The sequence below is a fragment of the Mirounga angustirostris genome, unplaced genomic scaffold (genome assembly GCF_029215605.1).
Source record: "Mirounga angustirostris isolate CCGP_5_RB_7025 unplaced genomic scaffold, mMirAng1.0.hap1 SCAF_9, whole genome shotgun sequence".
NCBI classification, from domain to species: Eukaryota; Metazoa; Chordata; class Mammalia; order Carnivora; family Phocidae; genus Mirounga; species Mirounga angustirostris.
The window spans coordinates 101,075,551-101,099,915 of NW_026991717.1; the positions used below are offsets into that span (position 1 = coordinate 101,075,551).

The 24,365-nt window shown below is 39.2% G+C and overlaps 1 protein-coding gene across 6 annotated transcripts in view; it reads left to right on the top strand.

Annotated features, from left to right (window-relative positions):
- The first annotated feature begins 4,083 nt into the window (after positions 1–4,083).
- The window catches only part of KTN1 (kinectin 1), a 110,496-nt gene continuing 90,214 nt past the window's right edge, over positions 4,084–24,365 (top strand). For all 6 annotated transcript variants that reach the window (XM_045900920.3, XM_064571092.1, XM_045900921.3 and 3 more), the window contains exon 1: positions 4,084–4,243. The gene's annotated coding sequence lies outside the window, so the exon portion shown is untranslated. The remainder of the gene's footprint in view (positions 4,244–24,365) is intronic.

Below are 24,365 nucleotides of genomic sequence, written 5' to 3' on the forward strand. Positions count from 1 at the left end.
GTGATGTTGAGCATTTTTCATGTGTCTGTTGGCCATTTGTATGTCTTCTTTGGAGAAATGTCTGTGTCTTCTGCCCATTTTTTGACTGGATTATTTTTTTTTTTTGGGTGTTGAGTTGGATAAGTTCTTTGTAGATCTTGAATACTAGCCCTTTACCTGATAATGTCATTTGCAAATATCTTCTCCCATTCTGTATGTTGCCTTTTAGTTTTGTTGACTATTTTGTGGTGCAGAAGATTTTATCTTGATGAAGTCCCAATAGTTCATTTTTGCTTTTGTTTCCTTTGCCTTTGGAGACGTGTCTAGCAAGAAGTTGCTGTGGCTGAGGCCGAAGAGGTTGCTGCCTGTGTTCTCCTCTAAGATTTTGATGGATTCCTGTCTCACATTTAGGTCGTTGATCCATTTTGAGTTTGTCTTTGTGCATGGTGTAAGAGAATGGTCCAGTTTCATTCTTCGGCATGTGGCTGTCCAATTTTCCCAGCACGATTTATTGAAGAGACTTTTCTTTTTCCATTTCAATATTGAATTCTGTTAGAGTTTACAGGATGGTGGCTGGTAGCGATTTTCATATTGCTGATTTAGTTGAATGTTATATGTGTGCTCATTATTTATGCTAATGACAGAAAAGATATCATGAGTAAGTGAAACCTATATATAAATGAAAACTTATGTTTTAAACGTTTGTGTATCTAAGGGTTTATACCTTGGGAGTTAATATAGTGCAGTGGGACATGCATGAGAATTGGAGTCTGGGTTTAGGTGCTGGTTTTTGAGTTCTGTGTCCTTGAGCTAGTTACTCAGTGTAAGCCTTGTACTATATTATAGGGTGGTTTTGGTAATTGTGTGAACTAGTATGCATTAAATACCTTCATAGTGATAGGCACAATCAATACTGGTTTGTCTTTCCTCATTTAATCCACCAGTTTTCAATCACTGGACAAGCCTTTGAAGATGCGAGACATGAAAGTGGTTTTAACATTAAATAACGCTACAAAGTAGATTTATGTCACTACCCATTCCTGCCCAAGTTTCCCTCAAAGTCCCCAGTGAAGTCTTGGGGTTATATGGGTAAAGTCGGAACTCCCTTCTGCTTATATGAGACTCTAATATTTCCTGCAGCTATTTAGAAGTGGAAGGAAGATTGTTCTGCTTATCTATTATTGATTAACAAACCACTTAAAAATCATAAAAATTATATGGGGTCAGAAATTCAATTGGGCCTTGGCTGGGTGGATTCTTCTCCTTCATGTGGTATTAAGTAGGGCCACTCGGTGCTATCTGGGGTTCTAGAAGCCTTCATTCATATATTTGGCACAGTGGTAGGTACAGTTAGAAAGCTAGGTCCAGGTGGGTCTCTATTCCTTCCCATGTAGTCTCAGGACCTCCCCACATGGTCTCTCCAGCAAGATAGTTGGACTTCTCACATAGTAGCTCAAGGCTCTAAGATCAATTGTTCCAAGGGACAGGAAGTGGAGCAGCCTGTCTCTTAGAGCCTGGGCCCAGAACTTGGGATATTTACTTCTAACATATCCTATTGGTCACAGCAGTCACAGATCCTGCCCAGGTCCAAGAGTAGGGGACACAGACCCTACCTCTCCATGCAAAGAGTGGCAATAATTTGTCACGAAAGCACTTGAATACCATATGCTTGAAGCGACTACATGTCAAAGAGGTACAATGCAGATTTCAAATAAGCACAGTTATGTGCCAGATACTTCATTGGAATAGCTGATTACTTGTAGATCTGCAGCTGCGGATGTTCCTATGTACTTAACACTTTTCATTACTTGGGAGGAGAAGGTATACCTGGAATCTGCCCTTTAGTTTTAGTTGTGTAAATTGCTTCATTATACTTTCATCTCTGCCATCCCTGATCTGGTGGAGTAGGAGATGTAATCTGTTATTCACATATTACTCAGATCTCTACATAACTCACCACTTCTGGGAAATCTTCCCTAGCCAAAACAGGAATAGCCAGCTTTCTCTCTCTGTGCTGGAGAGATGTGTACTGTCTTTAAAACTTTTCCAAAATTCAGAACAGAGAGAATTATTACTGGAAGGCACGCTCCAGTAAGTTGCACTTTGTTAAATTAAAAAAAAGATGAGTACTCTTTAAGTAATAGTGTTACACTTAACAATTTTCAATCAAATTTAATTTCTTAGTTGTTACAGTTAGAGATACCTCAGATGCTAATCCTTTTTAGCAGGTTAGTTGCTGTCTCAGTAGCTTTGGAAGGTAGTAAGCAGCAACCAAGATTAATTATATTTTAGGTTAATGTGTTAGTTATAGTTAATTATACCATACTATATTTCAAAACTTAGAGGATAGGTCTTAATTCCTAATAGGGCTTACCATGCATAACAATTCTAGTTAGTCTTTTCGTTAAGATGTGAATAAATAGGAAGCTTATAAAAATGAAGCAACTAACCACTTTCCTTTTAAAAAGTCAAAGTTCAATCACCCAGAAAAATCGAAATAGCTGATACATTTATGCTTCTTTGTTTCAAACTGTAGAACACAAAAATTAGCATGCTCTGACTGTAAAACTTAGTATATTTAGGGTAAACATGTCCCCAAACTCCACTGTCTTATGTACAAATGTACTTAAATACTACTCTCTCTAAAATGACACTGAAGTTTTACTGAAGTCAGGAAAATTATAGAAATTTTTATTCTAGCCTAAAACGTGCTTTAGTACTAACCAGAGGGAATTAGGTGGCTATTTGTAACCTAATCAAGAGTCCTTAAACTCCATTATACAAATGATGCACTTCCCCCTTTGTATTGGGTCTAATGGCTTCACTCTTCAATAAAGCTGGATCCTTTGGCACACACTCAGGAGACAGCCAGTGGTTTAGAGATCGATTGCTTTGGGGGCATTGGAGCAGCTGAGAGACTGAGTTACCCTACTGAAAAAGGAAAAAGAGGACACTTCTGGAGTTAAAATAAGACAGAATGCATCTTTGGAGGATATAGTGGCTGGAGACTGGCAGAATTCTCAACATCTCAGGCTAACACATACTTGTTCATTTTTCATTTGTATTTTGGAGGTGCTCTAGAAAGCTTAGGCAAAAATAACTAGAATTCAAATGTACAGTGCGTTTTTTAGCCAGCCCATATACAGGAAATTCTCTGTTGGTGTAGGAACTGTTCTGATGTTCATTCTTTAAAGATTGCTCCTATTCCCTCTTGGTCAGGATGTAGGGGGAGGAGTTAGTGAAGAGTCCCTTATTTTATTTATCTCGGTCCACACTCTAAAAGCATTTAAATCATTTTGAGTTCCCATAACGTTTCAAGAGAGATTGGGGTGTTTGTGTGTGTTCTGGGCAGTGCCTGGAATTTTGCAAGAGACTGATGAGCAGTAAGTAATGATAATCAGCACATCTCCTTTGCCAGAAGACCAGGGAAGATCGCTGCTATCCTCTCAGCAAAGAGCAAACTAATAAGCAGGGATTCGGGCCAACCTCTCCTTTCCGCTGCAGCTTCTTGTTATTTACTCCGGCTTAATGAATGGCCACCAGCTGTCAGACACAACAGCTTCATAATATTTGCACACAACTTGTTTGGGTCGGTTTTTAATTTCTCTCTCCGCTTGAAGCTGGGGTTACCCGAAGGAGAATTCAGAGAAACTCTGGAGACAGAGGAGCGGAAGATTTCGTTTTCCAGTGTTTTCTGGGAAGAAATTTGGGACAGACAGGGTGAAATCGGGTACCATTTGGTTAAGGTTTAAAAAAAAAAATCATCCAGTGTGGGGGGCCAGGTGGTTCTTCAGTGGGAGGGCCACGCAAGACGAAACCAGCTTTGGGGAAAGAAGGGAGAGGGAGAGAGAACGAGAGCAGGGCTAATGAATGAAGGGAATTCCGCTGAGCCGCCAAACCCTGTGCTCCCACCTCCCACCTCCCACCTAGCTGCGGGACGTTGCCTCGAGAGGAAAGCCTCGGAATCCCGAGCCAGCCCCACGCTGGGGCTTACGGGAGCCCGAGGACCCGCCCGCGGGGGAGCCGAGGCGGCGGGCGCCTGTCCCTTTAAGGGGCCGGTCCCCGGGCACCGCCGGCCCAGACGCCGGGACGTGCCGGGGGCCGCCCCGCCCCGAAGCCGCCCGTTTCCTGCCGGGCGGCGCGACGGCACCTGAGCAACTGCGGCGGCGGCGGCGGCGGCGGCGCCTCGGAGCGGGCGGCCCGGGCTGTAGTGCCCGTGCCGCCGCGTCTTCCCGGTCTCCTTCCCCGGCTGCGCTGGATAAGGGTGAGCAGCCTGCGCCGGGCCGGCCGCGGCGACCGCGGGGGGGGAGGACTGTGCCAGCCGCGGTGTCCCAGGGCGGGCGGGAGGGCCGCGCCGGACGGGGGGCGCGGCCCCGGGGCCCGGACACCGCCCGCTGCTTGTCGCCGCCCGCCGGCTAGGCCTCGGGCGCCGGGTCGCCACGGCAGGTCTCCCGCCTGAGCCGGGCCGCCACGCCGGGCGGGCTCCGAGGGGCGGCTTGGCCTCGCCGCGCCGCCCAGGGCCCGACCCGGGCTTCGCCGCGACGCCTGCGAGCGCGGCCGGGGAGTACCCTGGGGACGTCTCCCGGTGCGAGGTTGGCCGGAGAGGGCCCTGGGGTGACCGAGGCGCCTATTTTTAGCTGGGCCTGAGGGCCCCCAGGAGGAAGGCGGATTACCGCCTCCTCGGCCGATGGACAGAGGGAGCCCGTCTCCGGCGGCGTCCCTGGGCCGGAGCTGGGCCATGCTTACGCCATGCTGGAATTTCAGTTCTCGCTGTCCCTCCGGATACTTAGGGAACCGGCGCTGGCCCCCTTCCCAGTGCCCCCTCCTACCGCCGTGTGCGTGTTCCCGGGTCGCGGTGGGGGGCGGTTGGGGCTGGGAAAGCGGCGTGAGGGGAGTTTGGAAAAATGTGTGGACCGCCCTCGAGACGGGGGAAGTTATCCCTTCCTCTCCCCGAGGGGTGTGTCTTCCTTAGTGATTCCCCCTCCCCCCTTCGGTTCCCAACAATGAGATTTTTGGCGTTGGGGAGCTCGGCCGAAAACCAAACCGGCAGCCTAGAAAAGTCGTTCGGTAATCAGACACCTGGTGTGGGATGTGCAGCCCCGCACGTTTGTCGTGAGGGAGCATGTGTGCACGGGAGACGGGCAGCTCCCCACGCGGGGAGCGGCATCCTAACCTCGTCCAGCTGCAGCTTGATGAGGTGAAAGAGCGGGCTGTTTAATTTTAGCCATTCCTTCTCCCGGGAGGAAGGAGGAATCGAAATTCGTATTTGGGCCTGTATCAGAGGATTCCTTAACAGACATGTGAATATGCACTGCCCAAAGAGCTATCTGTTTAAAGTTGTGAGGTTTTTTGAGATGCTTTGTGGAAAGTCCTGAAAATTTTAGACACCCGTACCCTGCTATAGATAAATACCTTGGTGTGTACGAGACACTTTGAATTGCGTAGGAATTGATTTAAAGTTCGAGTTCTTGCTAAATTAGGTTGCACTTGTTCTCTCTACCTCGCCTAGCCAGCAACTGGCAACACTGTCTCCAGCTTGGCTAAAACGGTTGCTAACAAGACTGGGATGATCTTCCCAAGAACAACATTGAGTACTCTGGAGTTGATTTGTATTTGGGGTGGACGGGCATTGCTATATAGACTTTCATATTTACTGTGTTCTCTGATAAACAAGCTGCCCCCCTCTACCTTTAGCTTAGGATCTAACAAGAAATAGCTGGGCTTATTGTTTGTAGGTTCTAAGAAAAATTCATTCTCCTCTGTAACATTGAATTAGAAATGACTTTTCTAATTTTGCAGCATGAGCAGTCATAACAGTTACCTGTCAGGTATGCTTGGAGAATGAGGTGTTCTGTTTACCTTTCTGAGACTCATACTAAAACTTAAAATATAAGAAAGCCTAATGAAAAATTTTCTTAAATGTATTGCACTTTAAAGTTATAAAGGATATCGAGTATTACTTAACCTTGATGACTCAGGGTCAACATTTTTTTGTGGAGAACCATGAATTTATGATTTTGTTCCCAGTTTAGTTTTTTCTATATCATCCCTTAGCATCAGTGTCTCTTCTGCTTGATGATGCAAGTGTTTTCTTGGGTCTCACCCCAAGTCTCCTTCCAGTTTGTAGGCCTTAATCTACATTCAGTAGGGAAAATATTTTAATAATTAGATGTTAAATAGAAGTCAATATGGCTTTTCTAAAGGGCCTAAGAAGTGAAGGTTTTTTTGAGGCTTAACTTCTAAATGACTCATGTTAGATTGTTACTGTTATTGAAGTAAAAATTGAATTTTACTTGAAAAGATATGGAAGATGTATTTTTAATTGAATGTTTATTATAATTTTTGTATAGCAAAGAAAATTTTAATCTAAAAGATCTCATAATACTTTGTAAAAATTTAAATTGTTAGTAAATTTAATGTTTCCAGGGAAGATTTTGGGTTTTTTAGGGATCTGACCTCTAATATGTAATAAAGAAATGTAGAGAGATCATGCTTTGCAGGAACATTCAAATATTTGAGGATAACATCTTATAAGCTGCTTGTTCTTGTACTGTTTATGTTTTTAATTATTTTGAAGGTAAATCCAGAGTATACTTAGAGGTTAGAAGCAAGTAACTGGTTCTTTATAAATAACATTGATTACTCTTATGCATAAATAGAGTTGGGTTTTATTGCTTTCTCTTTCAGTTTTTGTGAACATGATTTTGGATGTTCTGATCTTAAAAATGTAGTTTATGTGCAAATCAAAGGGAAAACATTGGTTTAGATAAGAGTATAAGCTACTTTTTCTATAAACAGAATTAAACGGGAAAAATCTTAAGTACTATGAACTGAGGAGTTTGATTAACTTAACCTGCTGTATCTGAGCTCTAGAAAAAGAAAAGTAATGACAATTTATAATTGTTTGCATGCTAGGCTGTTCCCCACTTGCTGTTTAAATATTTTTTGGTGTTTGAAAGAGCAGTGCAAACCATTTAGGTCCCCCCCCCCTCCGCCCCTGCCCATAGTTTAGGTTTTAATGTTCAAAAGATAAAATAGGCAAAATGACTAGTTTTAGTAGAGACTCCAGTGGGAGAGTATTCCTAGGAATTTAAGAACTGTTCCACTCCTTTTGAAAAAGTTGTGATTTAGTATTTTACGTATCACTTTAACTACTACAAGTGGATTAAGAACTTTCAACTTAAATCTGGTTTCAGCAAAGTGATTTGTATACTAAGTAGAATTTAAATTAATTTGTTTATACTCCCCCCTCCTTCCAGGACATTGCTTTTTGGGTTTCACTCCTCACTAATTGCTTTGCTCTTTCTGTCTTATGATTCATCCTCTACTCTTGAAGTAGAAATGCTCAGTTCTTGGTTCACTTTTCTTTTTATACTCCCCTGGTGATCTCATCCAATGTCATAAATACCTATATGCTGATGGCTTCCATATTTATATCTCCAGCCCAGGCTTTCCTTCTGTACTCTATACAACCTGTTCTGCATTTCCACTTGTAGGTGAAGTAGTCATAGTGAACTTCCATTTTTCTCTTTAAAACTGCCTCAGGTGCAGTCTGCTCCATCTCATTTGATGGCAGCTCCATCCAACATTCAGGCAAAAGAAAAGTTGGAGTCATTCCTGACTTCTCTCTTTTTCTTTAACACTTGGCATTCTTGGCTCTATCTTATCTTGGAAATATATCCAGAATCAAGTCACTTCTTACCACCTGGATTGCTCGCTAGGTGGGCCCAAGCCATCTTATCTTTAGCATAGATTTCTGCAGTCAGCCTCCTGATTGGCCTTCCTGCTTCTTCCCTAGCTCCCTGTGGTCTTTTTCAACTCAGCAGACAGATCCTATCACTTCTCAAAACACTGTAATGACTTCTCTTGTGCAGAGTAAAGGCCAAAGTCCCTATGGCCTGCAGTGCCTTACAGAATCTGCTCTTCCCATTCTCCTTTAACTTGCAAGTTAGCTACTACTCTGCTCCCTGCTTATTACTCTCCAGCCCCACTTGCTGTCTGAAGGCCTTTAAATGACTGTTGTCCCTCCTTGGATCACATTTTCCCTAAGATATCAGCATGGCCAACTCTCTAGTCTCCTTCAAATCTTTGTCCTTCAAATGTTTTTCAAAAGGTCTGTCTTACTGCTTTATTTAAAGCTGCATTCCCTTGGGGCGCCTGGGTGGCTCAGTCGGTTAAGCGGCTGCCTTCCGCTCAGGTCATGATCTTGGGTCCTGGGATCAAGCCCCGCATCGGGCTCCCTGCTCAGCGGAGAGCCTGCTTCTCCCTTTCCCTCTGCCTGCTGCTCGGCCTACTTGTGCTCTCTCTCTCTCTCTCTCTGTCAAATAAATAAAATCTTTAAAAAAAAGTCCAACTCTTGGTTTTGGCTCGGGTCCTCATCTCAGGGTGGTGATGCTGCCCCTAGTGGGCTCCAAGCTTAGTTGGGGAGTCCGCCCGAGCTTCTCTCTCCCTCTCTCCCGCTCCCTTTCTCTCTCAAATAAATAAATAAATGAATCTTAAGAAAAACATAAAGCTGCACTCCCCTACTTAATGAGTCTTGTATCCTGCTCTGTTTTCTCCACGGCATTTGCCACCTTCCAACATAGTATATAATTTCCTTGTTGATAGTGTTCATTGTCTCTCCTCTCTGCCCCCAACACGCACTATAATGTGACCTCTGTGTAGGCAGGACTTTTTGTCTGTTTTGTTTATTGATGGATCCTAAGGGTCTCAGGCATGTATTCAATAAAGATTTATTAAATATCTGTTCATTATAAGTGAATTAAATCCTTATCCTGCAGTTTCTTACTGTCATGGATACCTCATTCTTGAACATACGGAGTTTTCAGTTTGCTTCTTTTCTAGGAACAGAGAACAGAAGAAAAGTTGCAGGAGGCCTTTGGGAACCCCTTGTTGGGAGGTAGTGATGTTAGAGTGTTGTGGAGATTTTCTGGACCTTCCCTGTGCGATTAGGACCATTGGTTAGGTAACTTAAAAAGTTGGTTAAAACAAGAACTCAAATATCTGTGTACCTTAAGTGTTTTGTTTTAACTTAAAACATTTATTTTTGTCTTGTCTTTTTATTTGGATCCATCTCTTGTCTTTGAGTAGGAGTTACTGATCTCTTTTCTATAAATTATACCCTAAAAACATTGCCTATGGTTTCTAGTATTGGTTTCCTTAAAACGGAATGAAAATATAGGCACTGGGAAACTTTCCAAGTTAAAAATCATTCTAGATTTTCCATTCATTCATTAAGGCCTTCCAAGGGATGTAACTTTGTTTTTATAGAAATAATAGCTTCTGTTATTATTCTCCTGTTTAATGAATTTATAGAAATAAATGAGTATATCAAAAAAAAAAAAAAGAAATAAATGAGTATATAGGAGAGTAGACTGCTCGCCAGAAACAGTTAGCTTTCTGTAGACACTAGCCCGTGTATTTTTACCAAGGGGAGAAATGTCATTTACTCCAGTGAGAGAGGTCCTTTAAGATAGCTTCCATATTGAATAGGTTTCATGGGGGCTATAGGATCCTAGCTGCCTACCATTACTGGAGGAAAATGTCCATTACCCACATTTCTTTATTTTGACTGGTTAGTAACAATTATGATTAGTTATCAGAACTTACATGATTTTCAGTAATTGTCTATCAAGAGACCTGATGTTACGCTGCATTCTCACTGGAAAATGTGGGACAGTTATTATTTATTTTTGCACCTGAGTCATTTAAGTCGCCAGGGAAACAGTCTGGCCTGGTGTAATAAGCTGGAAGTCAGCACTTAGGAGACCTACAGGTCTTAAACTTTAATAACTTAAAGATTTTATGCAAGTTTCTTTTTTCTCAGTACTTTATATAATGTATGGTGTAATAGAAAAAGCATAGTAGGGACTCTGAAGAGCTTAAGTTTGGTCTTGCTAGTTAGTACCACTTACTGTATGTGTGAACTTAACTATCTTACTTAACCTTAACCTGCCTAAGGCTCATTTGCCTTGCTTGAATTATCTTACTAGTTGCTACATAAGTGATAGCTAATTATTTGAGTGCTTATTTGCTGTAAGTCTCTGTAAACGCTTTTATGTACAGTACGATATTTAATCCTTTCAAACAGTTTTATGAGATAGGTACTATTTGGTGGAAACTAGGGAGACAGGTTAAATAATTTGTCAAAGAGCAGCAAGTAAGAGGAGGAACCTGAATGTGAACTGAGGCATTCTGACTCTAGAGTCCATCCTCACTCATCGAGCTGTTTTTTTAAGTATGCTTTCTATAAACAAATAAATAAATAAATAAAGGGGTGCCTGGATGGCCCAGTTGGTGGAGTGTGCCACTCTTGATCTTGGGGACATGAGTTCAAGCCCCATGTTGGGTGTAGAGATTACTTAAAAAAAAAAAAATAAAAATAAGGCACTGTCCATGTGCAATTTTCTATTAGGTGTTAGAAAGCTACATTAGGGCGCCTGGGTGGCTCAGTTGGTTAAGCGACTGCCTTCGGCTCAGGTCATGATCCTGGAGTCCCTGGATCGAGTCCCGCATCGGGCTCCCTGCTCGGCAGGGAGTCTGCTTCGTCCTCTGACCCTATCCCCTCTCATGTGTTCGCTCTCTCTCCTTCTCTCTCTCTCAAATAAATTAAATCTTAAAAAAAAAAAAAAAAAAGAAAGCTACATTAATGTTATACAGATTTTTTTCTCCCAGAGTTAGAGGATTGGCTCTTAACATTGGTGACTTAAATTTGAGAACTTGCAATTTTTTGAGTGGAGAAAATAGTAAAAGCAACTTAAAATCAAATGCTATAAAATGTTTTATGTAGGAAATAGGTAGACTATGATCTTTCTAGATCTTAAGAAGTTTTTTCAGTTTCAATTCCTGTAAATGTGTATTATGAGTTACTGCCATGTGATCTTGTAGGCATCGCTCAGTGGCTGTATCAGAAAGGCTAACCCTTATCACCCTGCCTAAAATACTCTATTCTTTGTCCTAGCCTTATTTTTCTTCATTGATCAGTTACTACTACCTATCATTATAGTATATGCTTCTTTATATTGCTTGATAGCTGCCTCACCTATAAGAATATATAAGCACTATGAAGTGGCAACTTTGTCTTATTTACCACTGAACTGTATCTCTGGTAGGTGGTGTTCATTTCAATGAATGAATGAGTTGCTTAACTGAACATGATTAGGACTCAACTGAGCCTTCTGCTTATCATTTGTGCCAGTCTTCTCTGTTAGCAAGGCTAGTTGATTTACATGAAATGCCATGTAAAATGAGACTTCCAGAATAAGGGTTTCAGGGTTACTCTTGGGAGCAGAATGGAAAGCTATTTAATACACGAATTTCGGAATTCGTGTATTAAATACACGAAAATTTATCTGTGCATAGTACCAGTTAACTTTGTTCATCAGTAGTGTAAGTGTACTGAGTAAAATGTGTACATAATTTAGTGATTACATGTGTTTAGATCTAGTCTTTGAAATAAACTTGAACAAGCTAAGCTGTACATTGAAAGCTCCCAAGTGTTCTGAATGCTGTGTTGCTGAACATTTAAAATATTTCCTTACATTTTTAATATCCACACACAGGTTGAATTCATTTATGTTGCTTCTGACCTATACTTACTTAGTTTATTGGAAAGTCATGTTTATTTGAAATTTGCTCTATAATTCTTTTATAGTTTTCATAACAATGTCTGAGGTTGACTGACGGTTACGATTTCTGTGATGCGAATTTCTCAAGCTTGTCATATCATTTGGTACTCTTCATTTCTGGGTACAGTTGCAGATACTCTGGTGTATAATACTTGTGGTTGGTACACTGTTCTGATGAATGGGAGTAATTTCTTAAATCACTTTCAGTTTGACCTAGATGTTAACTGTAATTTTAAGTTTAAATTGGATCCTTTGTAAAAGTGACTTAGTTCTTTTGTTCCTTTGGTGGTTGGGGGTGGGGGAGGGCCCAAAAAATTGCATTTAGTTTTAACCTGAACAAAGTCTTTCTGAACTTGAAATTTTTGGAGCACTTTTCAAGTAAAATACACATTTAAGATTAGCCTTGGAATTATGTAAAATATAACCCATGCATTTACCTTGTCTGATAGGGGTAGGGGAGAAAAGAAATACTTTATAAATATAAAATAAATGTAAAATGAGCAAGGCTGAATTCTTGTCTGTCTAGCATTATTTATCTGGCATAAATTGAATAATTATATTCCATATTCTTTCAGTTTTATTTAAGCAAAACGTCCCAGCAGCATTTAAAATAACATACTACTTTTTAAAAAGTTTTTATTTATTTATTTATTTAGTAATCTCTACACCCAACGTGGGGCTTGAACTCATAACCCCGAGATTAAAGAGTCAATCACTTCACCGACTGAGCCAGCCAGGTGCCCCTAAAATAACACACTACTTTTTGTGTAAGGAGTTTTAGTTATTACTTTGAGTTACTTTATCTGATTTCTTAAGGTAGCTTTGTGCTAGGTCAAGAAAATCCTGGGTATTTTTGGTAAAGGTTTTAGAAATTTCTTATTTTATATTTTGAAGTATTTGCTTTTATTTTTGGGGGGCAGAATTTGTTTCAAAGTATAACTTTCTAGAGGTATTCAGCACTGTCATAATTATATTGTATAAATTTAAGAAGCGGGGAGGTATATGCCTGTTTGCTCGTTAGTTCTAAATTTACGTTTACCTTTTTGTACTTGTCATCTTTTTATTTTATTGAAAGTTGAAACAAATATTGAGGGGCTCCTGGGTGGTTCAGTCAGTTGAGTGTCTGCCTTCAGCTCAGGTCATGATCCCAGGGTTCTGGTTTTGAGCCCCGTATCTGGCTCCCTGCTCAGCAAGGAGTCTGCTTCTTTCTACCCCCCTTCTCTACCACTCCCCCTACTTGTGCGGGCTCGCTCTCTCTCAAATAAAACAAATACTGAATGATTCATGTGTACAAGAGAATATAGAATGTGTCTGTACAATTTAAAGATTAAATATAAAAGAAATACCCTTGTACCAAATACCTGTGTACCTTTCATTCAACTTTATTTAAAATTTTTTTCTTTTAAAATTAAGTACATAAAAATAGTATATAAGATATATGTAAGATAAAGAGTAAGGATATAGTGAACAGCCTTGTACCTAATCCCCAGTTCAAGAACATTATCCTAACATTTAATTTCTTTATGTGCTCTTCCCCGCCAGAAGTAACCATTATATTTGCTTTTCTTGTAGTTTTGCCACATATATTTATATACCTAAAATATTTTTTCTGTTTGTTTTTGAACTTTCTGTTTTGTTTTTGAACTTTATAAGTGAGATCCTTCTGTATGAGTTTATTTGCAACTTTTTACCCTCAGCTTTATGGTCCTGATAGTCTTTCACCATGTTATATATAGCTCTAATTCATTCACTTTCACTGCTGAATGGAATTTCGTTGTATGAATATTTTTCACTTTATTACCTGTTCATAGGCATTTAGGTTATTTCTACTTTTCTTTTGCTATTATAAAAAATGATGGTGTGAGCACCCTGCATAGGTCTATTGGTACACTTGCATACATAAGTGTCTCCAGGATAGTGTTTTAAAAAACATTTTTGTTACTACTTACCGTAATAAATTTTACATTATGAGACTCACTACGTTATCAGATGTGCCACATCTATAACAAAAAAAATTTGTTAAAAAAAAAATACCTATGTGGTGCTAGTCCATTTCATTAAAAATAAGAATAGTGATTAAGACCCACTAAGTTGATTTTTGCTACCCACTAATGAGCTGAGATTCGCAGTTTGAGCATATTGTTTTGGAGCTCCTGTTCACACTAGGAGTGGGATTGCTGAATTGTAGGAGGGGTACATTTTCAGCTTTATTAGGTAGTGCCAAAACGTTTTCCAATGTAGTTGTACCAGTTTATTCCCCTCGTTAATATATACATGTGATGGCTCACATTCTTGCCTATACTTGATAAATGTCCACAGCTTGCTTTTATAGAGTCATAAGAAAATAATTATGTAAGAATGTTAAAGTATGGATAAAGTTTAAGGTATAGCTAACTTTGAAGTCTCCATTCATCCCATGTGACTTTATAAGAGATCTGTAAACATTTTAGTGATGCCAATGTTTGCATGTGGTTTCCTTAAGGACATTTGTTGTGAAGCAGGCTGGTTAATTACTTCCTTAAGTAGCAGCTCTTTGTGCTTGATATTTTGCAATTTCACCACAGTGCATTGTGTGGACAAACTTCTGTGTATCCCAACTAGTACTAAGAGAATACATACACTGTGAGGAATCTGATCTTCAAGTTAGGAAAATTCTTAGCTCTTTAAATATGACTTCTATTATTTTCATTTCTCTTTTGAAAGAGAAAGTTGGGGTCTTTGTATCTTAATTGTTCTTTCAGTTTTTTTCTCTATTTTTCTATGCCTCATACTAGATTTCAGTACTATGTAGCAGTTTACCAATACTATTCTACTCAGACTTTATTTTGTCTGTTGAGTGTACAGTTTTCATTTCTTAGATTTGGAGTTGCTTTTTCATATAGACCTATTTCAGTTCTTTCTTTTTTTGTTCTATAATCTTTTTGCTACTTTAAAAAAGGAAGTCTCTTATCTCTCTGACATCTTCAGTATGTTCAAATTTAAAAATCTTTGTGAAGACTATTTTGTAAAACTAATATCATTTGGTGTTAATTAAATTTTTTATTAGTGCTCCCCCCCCATCATTTCTTCCATTTTTGGTTTGTTAGGCTTATTTTGAGTGGAGATTTTTTAAAACTTTTTTCCATCAGTGCTAACCCCTTGTGCCCCTCGTTCAAGTTATTTAGTTTCTACCAGGCCCCACGGTGCCTCTAGACACAGTAAAAACAAATAAACAAACAAAAACCCCCAAAACACAAGGTGGGTAGGTGTTTTTAATATGCAGTCATGTGCTAAGGAGATGATTACTTATATTGCTCTTATTTTTTTTTAATTTAATTTTTTTAAAGATTTTATTTATTTGACAGAGACACAGTGAGGGAGGGAACACAAGCAGGGGGACTGGGAGAGGGAGAAGCAGGCTTCCCGCCGAGTGAGGCTTGATCCCAGGACCCTGGGATCATGACCTGAGCCGAAGGCAGACGCTTAACGACTGAGCCACCCAGGCGCCCCTATATATTGCTCTTATTAAAAGTAGAATGAAGTCTGAAAAATGATGGCTACTTATGGGGGAGAGAAGCATAGTGTAGAAAAAGCACAGGGTATAATCTGTGCTTTGAATTTTCCTTTTTGTGAAGACTTGACTTTGGAGCCATTTAAATATTTTACATAATTATTAAACAAAAATTTAAAAATCCCTAAGAATCAAAAGTAAAATGAAACCACTGAATTTTACTTGTATTCACTTGGTGGACACCAGCGTGACCTATGCCACGTGACTTTAAAACATGGTAGCTTGACTGTATATCCCAATTAGAATATACCCTAGGAAGAGAGTGGAGGAGGAATGGCAAAAAAGGAAAACAAATCTTCAACTATTATAATCATAATTTTGGTAGTAATGTGTACATTGTTATTCCAGTACTGAGTAATGTGTGCATTGCGGGCTAAATGAAATGAGTGATTACGTTGGTATTACTGAAAACTGAGATTTTTAGCATTGTTGAAAACTGATGTAGTGTTAAGGTCAGTGAAATTAAGTAAAAATCCCATAGTACTAAATTTGTATGAGTCATGCCATAATTTAGCTTATTTAAAATGTATGCATTTTCTAGCCCAAAAGACCTAGAAACAATGATCAACCCAGTAGCAAAAAAACACTCCTGGTGCCTATACTGTGGTCTTTAAATACCTTTCACAATAAAAGTAAGCTAGTGCTTAGAATGGGCATTTTCTAAGACAGGAATTGTATGAGACGAACCTACAAATTAATGATTAATTTCTGTGTTACAATATTACTGCAAGGTTAGAAACAACACACATTTATTATACTATGGTTTCTGTGGGTCAGGAGTTTGCTTAACTGGGTCCTCTGCTTAACTGGGTTTACAGTGTTTAACAGAGCTGCTATTACCGTGTTGACCAAGGCTGGGGCCCCATCTGAAGCTTAGCTGGGGGAAGAGCTGCTTACAAGTTCATGTGGTTGTTGGTAGCTTTCGGATCCTTGAAGGTTGCTCAAGTGAAAGCCTCAGTTTCTTGTGGTTGTTGTCTAGGACGCCCTTCTTACCTCCTTGCCATATGGCCCTCTCCATATGCAGCTTACAGCATGGCAGCTTGCTTCTTCAAAGCCATTAGGGAGAGAAAGCATGTCCTAGTAACATGGGTTACAGTCTTAGGTAATGTAACCATGTATATGTAATCACTTAGATCCTGTCACCTTTGCCCTACTTTATTGATTAGAAGCAAGTCACAGGTCTCACTCACACTTAATAGGAAGAGATTGCACAAGGGTGAGAACACCATGAGGCAGGGGCCAGGGGACCACTCTAGAGTCTGTTTGCCACAGCCTAGAACATTTCCGAAGTAATAGAGAGGCCCAAAACTATGAAGGTAGTGTCAAAACAACCCAGGAGCCATCCTGAATAATATCCCATTGGCCAAAAAGGGGGGAATTTGAACATCAATAGATAGTAATTAATGAATTGAGACCAATCAGATGTTTAACCTGTGAATTCAAGATACTAAAACATTAAAAAAAAAACCCACCCTTTAATTAGTTGCTGTTGGACCAGTTTATTATTTTGACAACTAGTGAATAAAGAAAAATAAACATTTGTCCTACTCATATGATTTGTGTCTCAGGGTAACCAAGTAGATCAGGAGAGAAATACCTGTAGATGTATTTTACCTAGTCAAGAAAGAATAATAGAATACCGCCATTTTGTATCTCTTAATAATGTCTAGGCAAAGATCACCAGTAGCTGCTATTGTCACTACAAAGGGGGAGACATCTGGACATTAGATACATACTTTTAGAAGTATGCCACGCTCTCTGTGCCATAGTCATAAGTCATAATCCTGAATCTGATGTAGCCTTTATTTTTTTTAAAGATCTTTTTATTTGAGATAGAGCAGAGAAGAGAAGGAGCAGAGAGAGAGAGAGAGAAACTTAATCAGACTCACGCTGAGCACAGAGCCTGATGCGGGGCTCGATCTCATGACCCTGAGATCAGGACTTGAGCTGAAGCCAAGAGTCGGTCACTTAACCAACTGCGCCACCCAAGTGCCCCCTGATGTAGCACCAATTTATAGGCAATAAAAGGACAAAAAACTTGTTAAATACTATGAAGATGCCATCAACAGAATTCATACTGGGAATCCCTACAGGACCAACTGGTTTTTCCAACCCCAAATTCTAAGAATGCTAAACTGAATAATAAAAAGAAACCAAGATGATAAATGAATCAGTCAACAAAGAATAACTGAAAAGATATTTACAAAGCAGTTGGATTGATGTGAATACTGGTTTCATACTTGATACTAAGGAGTTGTTAATTTAAAATTTGCTGTAAGACTGGATGTTTTGTCCTCTTTCCTCTCCAGGTTCAGAGCTTTTATAAAGCTGTAACTCTAGGTAATAGGTTTGCAGCCTGATTATTTTTCATCTCCTTTCTCTTCCTCTCCTCTCCTTCCCACTTTCTCCTCCTCCCTGTCCCCACAACCCGTGCAAATTCTATTCCCATTCCTACCCCTTGGTGTCAAGTAGTGAATCTGATTCAGTTCTGTTGCTGTTACCTGTAGGAGCTGAATTTCTGACTTTTTGTCTATTGTAGAGCCAGTATCTGGACATCTTCTCCATTCTTTCTTTCCTATACTGCATTTAGGTATTGGTTACTGTTTTGGATTTTTACTGTTTCTGACTCAGGTAGAGGTTATTTTAGTTTTGAGTTCAGCCATATCTTTGTTAATCTCTTTTTATGTTTTACCTATCATTTTAAATGTTTGGAATAGGGCGCCTGGGTGGCTCAGTTGGTTGAGCGGCTGCCTTCGGCTCAGGTCATGATCCTGGAGTCCCTGGATCGAGTCCCGCATCGGGCTCCCTGCTCGGCAGGGAGTCTGCTTCTCCCTCTGACCCTCCCCCCTCTCATGTGCTCTCTCTCATTCTCTCTCTCTCAAATAAATAAATAAAATCTTTAAAAAAAATAAATGTTTAGAATAGAACCATCTTTATTGGAAGTCTTCATCTTCATTTTTACCTATTATGATCCTAATTTGTTTTTTTGATGCTCAGTTCACAGTATCCTGACTGCTCTAGTTCTGTTATCTGTTCTCTTCCTTTGTGCAACTCTGCCTTTTTTTAATCTTGTTGGGTGTTTTTCAACTCTATAGAACAAATCTGATTTTAGTATTACACTAATTTGTTATGATTGCAATCAGTTAAAATCCATAAGCCTTGAAGTGTGTGATTCTTGTTCCTGCTAGTTGATATCACTCGTCCTATGCTGCTTTAGTCTATTTTGGAGTATAGGTATCCTTTGTTAGTCCGAGGCTCTATAATTTTTTCTTTTCAAGGTAGAACTGGTGGTATCCCTTGCTGTCTTAACTCTTGTTTGTTGCCTCAAACTCAGAATCAAATGTATGTATCCTTTAATGTCTTGAATTCATTCTTGAAAACCCTGCTGCTGATAAGTGAAAAGCCATTACATGAAAACATATTTCCATTAATTAAAAATTTTTTTAAAGATTTTATTTGAGAGAGAGAGCACAAGTGGTGGGCAGAGGCAGAGCCGGAGAGGGGTGTTGGGGAGAGGGAGAGCTGGGGAGAGTAGGAGCAGGAGAGGGAGAGCAGAGAGCCTATTGCAGGACTTGATCCCAGGACCCAGGATCATGACCTGAGCCGAAGGTAGACACTTAACCGACTGAGCCACCAAGGCGCCCCTCCATTAATTTTAATGGGAAATTATGCTGTTTTCTATTGCAACTGACCAACTTCACACATAAGAAAATAATTTAGCAATGAAGATGAGTGTATGTAAATGTAAAAAATTTGAAAATAAATATACTTTGAATGTAAAGTGTAATTGATAAAAAGTATTTGTACTTGCCAAAAGTGGAAGAGAAAACTTGGTGGTGGTGGTTGGTGGGGTGTTTACTCTTTGGAAAGTTTATTCTTTCTGTACCATTTTCTTCACTCATATCAGCCTTTTTGATGCTCAAGGTTATCTTGCATTTTTTTTTTTTTTAAGATTTTATTTATCTATTTGACAGAGACCGGAGAGAGGGAACACAAGCAACAGGCAGAGGGAGAGGGAGAAGCAGGCTTCCCGCTGAGCAGGGAGCCCTGTGCCGGGCTCGATCTCAGGACCCTGAGATCATGACCTGAGCCGAAGGCAGACACTTAACAAGGGTTATCTTGCATTTTATCTGCACTTAAAAGTCAAATTATGGCACAGATAAGCACCTTTGGGGGAAGAAAGGCCAAACTGAAGTCTTTTAAACTGTGGAAATAGAACACAGGCAGAAGAGACTGAAGAATTGTAGGAGATGATAGCTCTGCATTCCTCTTGGTATGTATACAAAGCAAAATGTTCTGGGTTCATCCAGTTGTGTGTACTACATGGATACCTATATATAACTGGAAACCATTATGTTGAATAAGTTTTTGAGTGTGTCTTTAGCTGAAATCATAATGTTAAAATTTCATTATAAAATATTTTGTGTGTGTTTTATTTATTTATTTTAAAGATTTTATTTATTTATTTGAGAGAGAGAGAGAGAGACAGCGAGAGAGAGAACACAAGCAGGGGGGAGAGGGAGAAGCAGGCTTCCCACGGAGCAGGGAGCCCGATGTGGGGCTCGATCCCAGGACCCTGAGATCATGACCTGAGCCGAAGGCAGACGCTTAATGACTGAGCCACCCAGGCGCCCCTTGTGTGTGTTTTAGGTGAACAATCACTAATACCAAAAAAAAAAAGAAAGAAAGAAAAACCATTGTTAGAAAAGGAACTGAAAGTGTTTGGTGGCAAAGGATAAAAAGTCTTTTTTTTTTTTTTAATTAAGATTTATTTATTTTAGAGAGAGAGCAAGCGAGTGGGGGGGGCGGGGGTGCAGAGGGGGAGAGAGACTCTCAAGCAGGCCCCCTGCTGAGCATGGAGCCTGATGCCGGCAGGACCATCCTCACCACGATGAGGTCATGACCTGAGCGGAAATCAAGAGTCAGACGCTTAACCAACTGAGCCACCCAGGCATCCCTAAAAATCTTTTATGAAATATTATTTAGTTGGTTTATCCTTTGTTTTCCTCTTTTGAGATTTTTTTTTTTTTTTTAAAGATTTTATTTATTTGACAGAGAGACGAGGAGAGAGGGAACACAAGCAGGAGGAGTAGGAGAGGGAGAAGCAGGCTTCCTGCCGAGCAGGGAGCCCGATGCGGGGCTCGATCCCAGGACCCCGGGACCATGACCCGAGCCGAAGGCAGACGCTTAACGACTGAGCCACCCGGGCGCCCCTCTTTTGAGATATTCTTATGTTCACATCATTATAAACTGGCAAGTCTTATTATCCAAGAAATTGATTATAATGTTAGTAAGTTCAGACAAAGAACAGACTCTTTTGACTCTTAAGACACTTTCTAAACCATTAATTGGCAACTTTGCGATATGATCATTTAACCTTTTAAGATTTAACTGATTTATACTACTATTCAGCCATGTTCAGTATTTACCTATTTTGTCTCCAAGGGTAGCTTGTCCACTTTATCAACTGTTCTGCTAAAATCAGACATTCTATAATGTGTATTGGGTTTTCCTGATTTAGTAAGCATTTTGTGTATATAAAAAAAAGGGGCATTGGAATGACTTGTTTATAGTGAATGACTTTTTATACATGTAAATTTTTTAGTGATATTGTCTGGATTTATCCACAATGAATTTACCAATTTTAGTTTCACTACTTCCTGCTATTTTCAGTACATGACAGCTTTTACTTTTTTTTTTTTTTTTTAACTCTTCAGGCATCTTCTAATAAAACAAATCTTTCATGGATCTTGAAATGTAGGATTGTGGCAGCTGTGTACTGTCTTTTGAAGGCAGTATCTATCTTTGCATGGTTGTTGTGTAAACATGGTTTCTAAGCACAGTCTACAGAACAGGATAGCCATAGGATAGGAGTCTCTTGTGGCTAGATTTTACTTTTTCCAGCATTATGGAGATGTAATTGACCTCATGTTATGTAAATTTAAGATGTACAGTGTAATGATTGGATATATGTATATTTTGTCAAATGGTTACCACAATAAGGTTAGTAAACATATCCATCACCTCATATAGTTTTTGTGTGTGTGTGTGATGAGAACTTTTAAGATTTACTGTGTTAGCAACTTTCAAGTATGTAATAGAGTATTGTTAACTCTCGTCACCATGTTGTATATTAGATCTCCAACTTGGAAGCTTCTACCCTTTGACCATCTTCACCAATTCTCCCGCCCTCTCTTTGTAAACACCAATCTACTTTCTGTGTCTTCGAGTTTGGATTTTTTTTTTTTTAAGATTCCACATATAGGTGAGATGTTAATAGTATTTGTCTTTCTTTGTCTCCCTTATTTCACTTAGCTTAATGCCCTCAAGGTCCATCCATGTTGTTGCAAATGGTAGGATTTCCTTATGTTTTATGGCTGAATAATATTCCTCTGTGTGTGTGTGTGTGTGTGTGTGTACATTTTCTTTATCCATTCATCTGTCAGCAGACATTTAGGTTGTGTCCATATCTTGGCTATTGTAAATAAAGCAGCAATGAACATGGCAGTGTAGATATCTCTTTGAGATAGTGATTTCATTTCCATTGGATATACACCCAGAGGTGTTCGAGGAACCTCTGTATTTTCCACAGTGGCTGTACCAGTTTACATTCCCACCAACAGTGCACCAAGTATTCTTTTCATGTCCTTGCCAGCACTTGTTATCTGGTCTTTTTGATAATAGCCATCCTGACAGGTGTAAGGTGATACACCATTGTGGTTTTGATTTTCATTTTCCTAATGAGTAGTGGTATTGAGCCACCTTTTCATGTATCTGTTGGCCATTTGTATCTTCTTTGGAAAAATGTCCATTCATATCCTTTGCCCATTTTTTAAATCATTTTTTTTGTCGTTGTTGTTTTGTTTTTTTGTTTTTTGTGCTATTGAGTTGTTATAAAATTTGGATATTAACCCCTTACTTGATATGTAGTTTACAAATATTTTTGTCCCTGTAGGTTGCTTTTACATTTTGCTGATGGTTTCTTTTGCTGTGCAGAAGTTTTTTAGTTTGATGTAGTCTTTGCGTTGGTTGCTTGTGCTTTTGGTGTCCTATCCAAATATCACTGTCAACACCAATGTCAAGGAGCTTTGTCCTTATGTTTTTTTCCTAGGAGTTTTACATTTAAATCTTTAATTCATTTTGAATTAATTTTTGTGAGTGTTGTAATATAGGGGTTCAGTTTCATTCTTTTACATGTGAATATTCAGTTTTCTCTGCACTATTTATTGAAGAGACCATCTTTTCACGATTAAATATTCTTAGTTCCCTTGTCAACTATTAGGTGACCAGATATGTGTGAGCTCATATCTGGACTCTTGATTCTGTTCCATTGCTTCATGTTTTTGTTTTTATTCTACTACCACACTGTTTTGATTACTGTAGCTTTGGAGTATAGTTTGAATTCAGGAAGTATGATGCCTCCAGCTTTGTTCTCTCTCAAGATTGCTTTGGCTATTTAGGGTCTTTTGTGGTTCCATATGAAATTTAGGATTGTTTTTTCTATTTTATAAGATGTGCCATTAGAATTTTGATAGAGATTGCATTTAATCTACAGCTGTAAGGCTTAGGGCAGTATGGACTTTTTTTTTTTTTATTTTTTAAAGATTTTATTTATTTGAGAGAGAGTGCACACATGTGCGCACAAGCAGGGAGAGCAGCAGGCAGAGGGAGAGGGAAAAGCAGGCTCCCTACTGAGCAAGGAGCCCTATGCAGTTTGATCCCAGGACCCTTAGGATCATGACCTGAGCTGAAGGCAGACACTTAACTAACCTACTGAGCCACCCAGGTGCCCCCAGTATGGACATTTTAACAAGATATCTTTGCGTTTATCTGTATCTTTTTAAATTCTTTCATTGTCTTACACCTTTCAGTGTACACATTTTTCAATTCCTGGTTATGTTTATTGAGTAGTGTTTCTGGTGCTATTATGAATGGGATTGTTTTCTTGTGGCTGTATTTTAGATTTCTGATATCTGATTTCTGATATCTGATCACCTTTTGAAGTTCTTAAATATTTCTCTTGTCTGGAAGGAAGTCTTGGTAATCACAATTTTGAAGGTTCACTGTATTCAAAGCTTCGATTATGTTAACTAGATAACTTAGAAAGCAACTTTGAGTGTGGAAATTCAGTTGGTGAAATCTCAGAGACTTGACTTTTTCTTGGAGATTGTTCTTAGTAAGGTAACTTTTCTCACTGTTTTTTGTGTAGGCTGTTTATTGGGAGTCAAAAGAATAGCATCAACAGCAAAACAAAACAAAACAAAACCCAAAAACAAAACTTGGGCTTTTTTTGGCTGTTGTAGGTTTAAATATTTGTTAAAATGTAAAAGTTGCACTTCCAGTTTATGGTAGTTTTAGCTGGACTTTTTAATTTTTAGCTTTCTGTTATATATTCCTTTGTAGCTTCAAGAACATTATAATGAAGTCCATATTGTCATTAAAGGTCCTTGATTTTTGTTTTTCAGAGTACTAGTGAACACAGGATTAATGTGTATTATATTTATGAAGGTTTATTTTGAAAGAAAATCCAAAGGGAGGGACTCATAAGGACTACCTGTATAAAATTATTTATGTTTTGAAATTATTTGTGTCATGAAGTAAACCTTTTCTTTCCAGATTTATGCTGGTTGCCTTTTAGTCATTTACTGTTTGACAGTGCTGTGCGTTGAGCACCATGTTGGGCTTATAAACAGTAGGTGGGAGAGAATGCACAGATCAGTAGGGATGTCACTCATTTGGTGTGTTAAACTTTCAATAGTATAAAGTAAACCTTGTAGTAAGTAAGTAGAAATCTTAAGTGAATGTTTTTTTAAACTGTAGTCCTCAAGGTACAATTTCAGAGAAAGGTGACTATATAAGATTGTGAATGTAAAAGCAAATGCTGCTTCAGTTCAGTGAATGGGAATGGGAAAATATTCTTAATTTTTTAAAGATTGTTTAACTTCAGTTTAGGTTAATAATTATGTAAGTGATGTTCCAGAAAAATATGAAAATGAAAACATATAAGTAGTTGCCTTGCCCTTTTTTAGTTCCATCAGTTTATATGTTTGCAGTTTGGATATGTGTAAGATTTTGCTATTCACAATTTTGCTGTTTGTGTAGACTTTATATCTTTACTTTCTCTTAAGCAGAAGAGGTAGGAATTTGTGGAGTGACATTAAAAAATTGAAATACAGCCTGTGGAAGTATAGAAATTGAAATGTAGACTG